Genomic DNA, 8,733 nt, shown 5'->3' on the forward strand with positions numbered 1-8,733 from the left:
CAGCCAGAGGCAAGGGCAGGGGCCAGAGCGGCCAGGGGTCCCTGGATCCAGGAAAGGCTGTCTTTGTGCTCAGCGTAGTGGAGACCTCTGAAGGGGCTTTAAGAGTTGACATGGTTTGATTTACATTTTCAAAGCCCACGGGGTGCAGGATGGCTTGGTGAGGAGGGCGGTGTGGATGTGGGGATTCCTGGAGGGAGGCAGCCACCCAGTTGAGAAGTCGTGTCACTTAAACCAGGGTGTTGGAAGCAGAGTTCAAGAGAGGTGGATGGATTAGAGAGATATGCCGAGACTCGGGGATGGCTTGGATTTGGGGAGTGGAGGAAAGGACGGTACGAGGATGACACCCAAGCCTTTGGTGTGTGGAACTGGACGAATGGTGGTGCCACTCACAGAGGCCAGAAGCTCTGCAATATAACTAGATGTTAGATCAGAAACAACTGAATTGTCCAGCAATAGAACAAGCAAATGGATTGTCACAGAGGCAGAGTTGGAGCAGCTATGGCTTCAACCAATGGGAAGCCAGAAAGTTGAGCAGACTAAGGAGAAAGAACGCGGGTGGTGATTATGGAAGATAGGGTCAGGGTCAAGGTCAAAGAACTGGTGATCAATGAAAGAGCCTCTCAACCAATCCCAGTCCCAGTTTTTAGAGGACACGATTAGAGAAGGGGGCTCAGAAGGAAAATTCAAGGATGTTGGGTAAGTCGCTCCTTTTATCTTTTTATTTTTTTTGATTGGGGTATAGTCGCTTTACAATGTTGTGTTAGTTTCTGCTGTACAATGAAGTGAATCAGCTATATGTATACATACATCCCCTCCCCCTTGGACCTGCCTCCCCCCTCCCCCATCTCACTCATCTAGGTTATCACAGAGCACCCACTGAGCTCCCTGTGCTATACAGCAGGTTCCCGCTAGCTATTTGTTTTACACACGGCAGTGTATATATGTCAATCCCAATTTCCCAATTCATCCCACCCTCCTTTCTCCTCTGCCCTGTGTCCACACATCCGTTCTCTACATCTGCGTCTCTATTCCTGCTCTGAAAATAGGTTCATCTGTACCATTTTTCTAGATTCCACATGTAAGTCTCTCCTTTTAAAACGTGATGTCTCCATTTCCGAGGGAAGTTGGTCATCCCAGATGGCCACAAGGAAGAGATGGCTTGGCCTCCAACACTGAATTATTCAGGTGGGTTGTACCTGATGCCACTTGTCTGGATTGGGGGGGCAGGCTAGGCAGAGCCAAGCGGCCTCTACACAGAGAGGGGCAATGGGCTTCAGTCAGATGCAGGGAGGGGCTGTGCTCTGAGCAGGTATTGAGGTGCCTCTCTGCTTCAGCCCTCCCAGGCTCTCAGCTCCAGCTCCAACTTCATCCCCATCCTGTACCACCCTCTGTCCGCCAGGGTTCAGCGGGAAACAGAGCTCGCTCCAGACGGTTTAGTGAAAATGCGTTAATGAAGGCATCACTCATGAACCCACGTGGGACTACAAGCCTTCATCCCTACCACCAGGGGACCAAAGGCATAAAGGAGGGAGTGGTGTTCTGGAGCTTAGTGAAGACTGGAACCAGGGCAGAGGTGGAAGGAAAATAGAGGTTACCAGGGAAATTATGCCAGAACAGGAAGGAAGTAGGGAAGAGATATCCCAGGTTTTCCCACCTTTCTCTTCTCCCGCGTCCTATCACTCAAACCTGCCAGAAAGCCAGAAGGCAAAGGAGCCCAGGTGATGCTGTTGGCAGGGTCAACCCTCTGGACAAGTCAGACAAGGATGGAGAATGGACCAGGGAAGGGGGCAGGTGGAGAACCCCTACCCACATCCCATCCTGACCTGCCAGCAAAGCTGCCCGTGCTCTGCAGTGGCCACAGTCCACACAGCTGCTGCTGGAGATGCCTCCCTCTGAGGGTAACCTCAGCTTGGGACCTGCCCAGACCTCAATGTGCGCCCCAGATCTGGCGGGGAGGCTCGCATATACCCACACTCAGAATGAGCACGGAAACTTCTCCCAAGGCCAAATGGAAATGGCTTTTGGATCACCCACCATTTGGCTGGATTATCTGCACCATTGCCTCCGTCCATTACTGAGGAGAGCCAGGAGGGTCTGGACTGTCCTTGGAGTTCCAGGATGACCTTGTGGAGAGCTGATTACAGTCTGTGTGCGGAAAAAGAAGATGTCTGACTGTCAGTTTTCCCTCTCTCTGGTTCAGCGAAGCTTGATCTTTGGCCTGTGGCTAGATCCCATATTGAAGAGCCTGTCACTGCTGGTGATTTTGCTTGGAAGACCTCAGTTCAGACTGAAGCAAGCCTTTCCATTAGCAAAGCTGTACAGAATCCATAGTTGCCTTTGAGACTTACAGGCTCCCCGTGTGGTGCTTGGGGGGCCCCTTCTGCACAGCACTGCTCCTCGCCCTCAACCCACTCACATGCCACCTGGCTGCACCCCACTACCTCCAAGTCATAAGAAGAACAGATGCCAACACAGCTGCAGGGGGTCTCATGTCTGAACCAGGAAGAGAATGAGAGGCAGAATCCAAGGTCAGGGCCTGGGAGAATCCTGGAGAAGCCATCTTTGAGAATTAGGATGTCTTCTTGGTGGGCTTTTCTGGTTGGCCCAGAGAGCATCTACCTCTGCCACAGCCTCCTTTACATCCCAAAGCCCCAACTCTATGGAGCGGCCTCCAGAGCCTCAGAACGGGTCCTTAGCTCTGGTCCTGCCCATCTCTGATTTCCTAGGCCCCCTCCTCGTTCTGCCCTCACCACCACTGAGTTCCCATGGGCCTCTTGACAAAATTCATGCACTTTGGGGGACCAGTAACATATAGTCAAAAGAGCTAACATTTATTTCCACCTAACTATGTGTCAGGCACTTTTTTGTGTGCATTTGACCTGCATCAACAGCTTCAATCCTTACAGTAACCCAAAGCGGTAGGTACTAGTTTTTTATTTCCATTTTACAGGTGATAAAACTGATGCACAAAGAGATTAAGTAACTTGCTCAAGGTCGCACGCCAAGTAAGTGGCAGTGCTGGGCTGCAAGCACCCCATGCTGTGTTCTCACCCACCGGCCAGCGCTGCCTCCAGACGCCATCCCTGCGTGGGTTTCCCCAGGGTTTTTGCCACTGCTTATACATTTCTAAATGTTGGAAGTTTTGTCCTGCAGAGAAATATTGAGAAATACAGAGAAATATTGAGGTACTAGCATTCAGGTGGCTTTTGCTTCACTGTACAACTTAGAGAACACACAACAGATAATTCAAGATACACTTTTAAAAACTCTGTTTTCCTCCACTGGATTGGGTTAGAACAGAGGTTGGCAATTTTTTCAGACCGAAGAGTCCAACTGCACTAAAATCCAGAAAACATGGTCAACAAAGATGCAGGATGAAAATGCCTATTTTGTTTAACAGAGAAATATGTTACTTTAAATGATATTGATAGGGTGATTAATAATGGAATGAATTAAATATGGAAGTTATCAACTCTGGTCCTTAAGACTGAGCCTTGGCCTTGATCACTTGGCCAGTGCCCTTGGGGCCTGCCTTAACCCCCTGTCAGGTGGAAGTCTGTCAGGTGATCTATTAACTATAAAAATTAACGCTTGTATCAAAGAAATCATGGCAAAAGCTTTTCAGTAGTGGAGAGGAGGGGTATCCCAAATTGACCTGATCTACCTTTTTGGGGTCTGATTCCTGAGGATGTGAAGCACTGACAGTTTCAGATTGTATTCAGAAGAGCCCGTGAAGACGTTTGAGCATGTCTTAACATTCCTCCTTAAAGACCTCAGCAGCTAGAGAGCTTCCAGAGCTACTGCTGGAACTTGGAACTGCATTATTCCTCACTGTTTGACTTCAAGGTCTTACTGTTAAAAGTCTGGGTTAAGGGCAAGTGTCAGGCTGCTGCTGACTTTAAGCTTTATATGATTTTACTTTCCATAATGCAAAGCTTATTAAGGTGGATTCCACTAGAGCTGACGGGAGAACTTTGCCTGCCACCAGTGTGGACGCATTCCTCATTCAGGCCGTGGGCCCTCTAGAGTATGAACCACTGATAACTGACCATGGTACCTTCAGCACCTAACGCAATGTGGAGGATTGCCTGTAAAACACTTTCCTGGAACACATGTAAATTCATGATTTGACCATAGTCAGTCTAGCCCTCTCTGCTCTAAGCAGACATCATGGATTCTCTATATAGCTTAATTTACATGCCCGTCTCCTTGTCCGGGCCTGAACTGTTGCAAGATATTGATCATGCATTACTTGCTTTGCTATACCTTCTTTTAAAATTCTTCTAGCTTTGTTTCCTACCACAATAACAATACATGCTCATTATGGAAATTTGGAAAAGCTCAATGAAGAGAAAAAAGAAATTCAATTAATTCTAAAATTTTAGTGTAACTTTCCATGAATGTGTATGTACATTTTTACAAAAGAGGATCACCCTGTAGAAGTATTTACCTTTCTTTCTGACTGTACAATGCAATGTAAACATTTTTCTGTTGTCATTCTTCTATGTTTTTCATGACTGCATTGGGTTCAACTTTATGTTTCGATTTTTTTTTCTCTAACAAATAGTATAATGAGCGTACTTCAGGATACATCTTTGTGCAAACATGTGGGTATTTTCTTGTGGTAAATTTTCAGAAGTAAAATTACTGGATCATAAACATGGATGTTTTTAAGGCTTTTGGAGAGCTATTGCAACCAAATCACTCTTTGCTGCCAGTAGTAATTTCTTAATTCTTAGTCCTGATGTCAGTGCTGGCAGCATCACTGGACAGGGTCTAAAGTGCTCCCGACTGCCCAGTGGGGTATGTGTTACCAAGAGGTGACCTTTGTAGATGCGACTTTCTGCTTCAGTGGTCCTTTGTTCCTTACAGATGAACTGGTCTTTAAGGGTTCGATGCTTCCCATGGCTTTTTGTTCAAATGTCTCTTTTAAAATTGATGTTGAATGCAACCTCCAACTGGAGATCATGTACTGTCTGTTGCTCGATCACTCAGCTTCCATTCTTGTGGATTTCCCACTGAACCAACCTCATTGATTTCTCCTCAAGGATGGCCTGTAGGTAAGGGCTCCCTTACCTGAGAGTACAACCTTCTCTCTAGAGGCCAACTTTGTGAGGGCTTTGCCATGTGGAACTATTCTACCCACAGGGATTATTTTGCCTTAGACAATGCCCTGCTCTCCAGGATTGGCCATGGGGATCTTGCTGGGAAGTGAGTTGAGGTGTTTCAGCGCGGCAGTTTTTTAAAACTGGGGTCTGACTGTTCTCTGCGGCCTTTTCAGATGCCAGCAACAGTTGGCCACAGTAGGAGATGCTCACTGGAATGTTCCCGGGCTGTCCGTGCACAAGTCACAGTTGCTCTGGCCAATGGGAAATGAGAGCTAATTTGCTCTAAGGGCCCTAATTGGCTGATGGTGCAGTTCCGTGCCTACTATTTTAAGGCTGTGTTTCTGGCCCCAGCTTGGCAGGCTTGCTTGAGACATCTGGCAACAATGATCAGAATGCCTCTTTTTTTCAAGGAGGCTCACCATCGATTCATCTATGGACTCACAAGGAAAGACTCGTTTAGTAGAGCCAACATGTTTCAAAGAAAAGTATATTTTCATTAACTAGCCTCAAAGCAGTAATTACATGTTCAGAGAACTCAGTAAAAATTTATTTCTAAATATTTGGCAGTGAAATGTTGAAGGCAGCGCGTGAGTACGTGTGAGTGTGTGTGTGTGCGCGCACACACGTGTCTAACATGTTGCATGTGTTTTAAATAAACCCAGCGTCTAAAAGGAAGCAGGAAATACAATTGTAGACTTTGAAATTTAATTTTTAGCAACAGGATGTGTTTCTGAATACTGCTAATATATCAAAAGGAAAATGTGTGTGTAAAGGCTTTAAAATTGTTATCAAAGCAATTGTAAAGCAAATGAGGTGGCTTTTATTTTTTATTTTTTTACAGTGGTGGTGTCTGAACACTGGAAACCAAATTTCAACCGAGGATCAAAAGCAACGGTGATGTCTTTGCATGAGATGCAGCTGAACTTCGATGCTCCCGCAATCTGATTCACAGTTTATAATCACAGTTATCACAGAACCATTAAAAGCCTATTAACTTGAATTCCCACAATTCCTTGAGGGCAAGGGCAAAGAGAGAGCAACGTAACTTTGAATGTAAATGTAACACAAGGTTCGAACAGAGAGAATCTCTTTTAACTGTGCCAGCGGAAGATGTCGTATGGATGCATCTACCCTAGCAGATGGCTGATGTAAGAATACAACGTGAAGCCTTAGGAGGCTCGGGATGTTATGAAAACGATTTCTCTGTGAAGCGACTGGTAAAGTGTCTGTCCGCCCCAGACCTCTTTCTGGGAGGAGGAAGAGGAGGTGACTTGTTAAAATGTGTTAACTGCACGCTGGGTTGGCTGGACAAACACTATGCGGTGTCTGATCGAATCAGCCTGAAAAGAATCCTCGGCCCCATTCAGCGGGAGCAAAAGCCCAACTGCTGTCCAAGCCCTCGTCATGTGAGAAATCTGATTTCATGTTTTTCCACCCTTCAGTGCCTGTGCTGACATTTCCCCTAACAATGCTATTATGTGCTGTACAGCCAGACAGTGCAGTCAGTAAGCTGTCCTGAGACTTCGGATAAAACGGAGAGCTCTTATCTCACTGCAAAACAATTAGAGACCTCGTGCAGCCGTGAGCTGTGTGCATGCCAACATACCATCGCTGGTCTGTTCCCAAATTTCTGAGCCCTCCCTGGAGACATACACGCCTGCACATTAGGATGCTCGCTCTAAATGGCCCACATGCGTGTGCCCCTGGCGAGCTGGACGTGGTCCTTGTCTCACCTTTGTGAAGGAGTATTGGAATCACCTGAGGAAGGAAAGCGCGTTCTCTCTGCCGTCTCCAGCGCTGGTTCTGAAATAACTAATTCCAATCAATCCGTCCTCACCTCATATGAGTTCTTCCTGCAGGAACTGCCCACATTCACTGCCCAGTTTGATCCTGTTCCCACGATGGAGAAAGCAAACGGCTTGGTCCCGAGGGAGCAGGTTATTGACTACGTACTTAATGAGGCACACAGCCCCGATGGGGCCATTCTGCCACTGTCAAAACGACTGGACCATGGCATGGCGGAACCATGAATTTGGTTTACTATCATTTGCCACCGTTGAATCAATGGGGTAGGAATCTAAATGAAACGTTAAGACAACCACACTGCAGCCTGTTTATATAACTGTGCAAAGAAACAGCATGTGTCTCAGGGTCCTCTGGGGGAAAACCTCTACTTCCCTACTTCCGTATCAGGCACACTGAGGTCGGTGTTATGCCTTCTAGAACGGTTTTAAGCGCCGAAGGGAAAACCTCCTAGGAAAATAGGATATAAACTCTTTTAGCCTCCTACTTGAGTTTCCAAATCTTTAAAAGTCTAAAAGGACAGTGATCCTTGCCCAAGAATTAGGCTGCAATTCTTCTCTGTAGGTACAAGGTCAAATGGGCCCAGGGGTGCCCTGAATCCTCTGTCTTTTCACAGAAAGACCGAGAAAGCCTCAAGCACTGACCAGGGCCTTGAGATTCTCCAGGGTGGTGCTTCTCAAACTTTAAGTGCACACAGATCACCCGGGCGTCTTGTTAAAATGCAGATTCAGATTCAGTAGGTCTGGGCATGGACCTGAGACTCTGCATTCCTAATAAACTCCCAAGTGGTGCTTGGGTTGCTGGTCCAAGGACCACACCTGGAGCAGTGAGGCCTTGGTGGTGGGAAGGTTCCTTACCTCACAGCCAACTTAGAAGGAAGTAGGGAAGAAAAGACCTTGCGAAGGCAACATCGCAAGCCTTGACGCTGTGTCCATTTCCTATCTGCCTTTGCAAGGACCCCCGGTGACAGAAATACCCTGGAATGTGAAGAAAGAGCAAGCAAGAAAGGACAAATTGGTGGTCATCCACACAATTAACTGAATTGATGAACCTCGGATCCCAGTCGAGCTGGAGAAATCGGGGTGTAACGTCAGGACTCAGCCCACGTCTGTCATTTATGACTTTGTCTTATTATCTTTGTAACAAGGCTCTTTTATTAGCTCACAGTTTGCTGCCAAGGGGATGAAATCGCCGTTATGTTTTATGGTACACGGTAAGAGGAGAGAGGGGATCTTAAAAGACCTACAGATCTCTTCTTCGTTGAGGGACCTCACCTCCTCTCTCTCCTCCCCGCGTGGGATGGAGATGAACTTACCATCACGTTCCAAGACACTGTTCATTTCCTCTTCAGCTGAAAAATATATATGGCTGTTTTGCTTTATGATTGTGGAGGCCGGCATTTTCCATTCCAGTGCTCTCTGTTCTGAAGCACACTTGTAATTACTGCTGTCTTTTATTCTGTGTCTTCGGAGGACTGTCCCGTTCAAACTGCGAGAGGACAAAAGCTGCTGTCTTTCCAGGGGTGGAAACAATAGCATCGAGTCTTCACGTAAACCTCAACAAACACGGAAACACAGAAGTGAAAATGGGAATAACGCATCCAGTGGAGAAATGGAAATCAAACTAAATATTTCCACCTGTCTTTTTCAGAATTTGGAGAAAGAATAAACTCGGCACGCCTGCTGCATCCTAAGGGTGAGTCTTATTTCTAAGGTGATTTTTCTAAAAAAGCAAAAGTTCTCAACTGGCGTGTTGTTGTTACCTGTTCCTCAAGTCTCTGTCTGTTACCGACATTGGCCAGATGGTCAAGGTCACAAAGGGC

The sequence above is a fragment of the Delphinus delphis genome, chromosome 16, assembly GCF_949987515.2.
Source record: "Delphinus delphis chromosome 16, mDelDel1.2, whole genome shotgun sequence".
In the NCBI taxonomy this organism is placed as follows: Eukaryota; Metazoa; Chordata; class Mammalia; order Artiodactyla; family Delphinidae; genus Delphinus; species Delphinus delphis.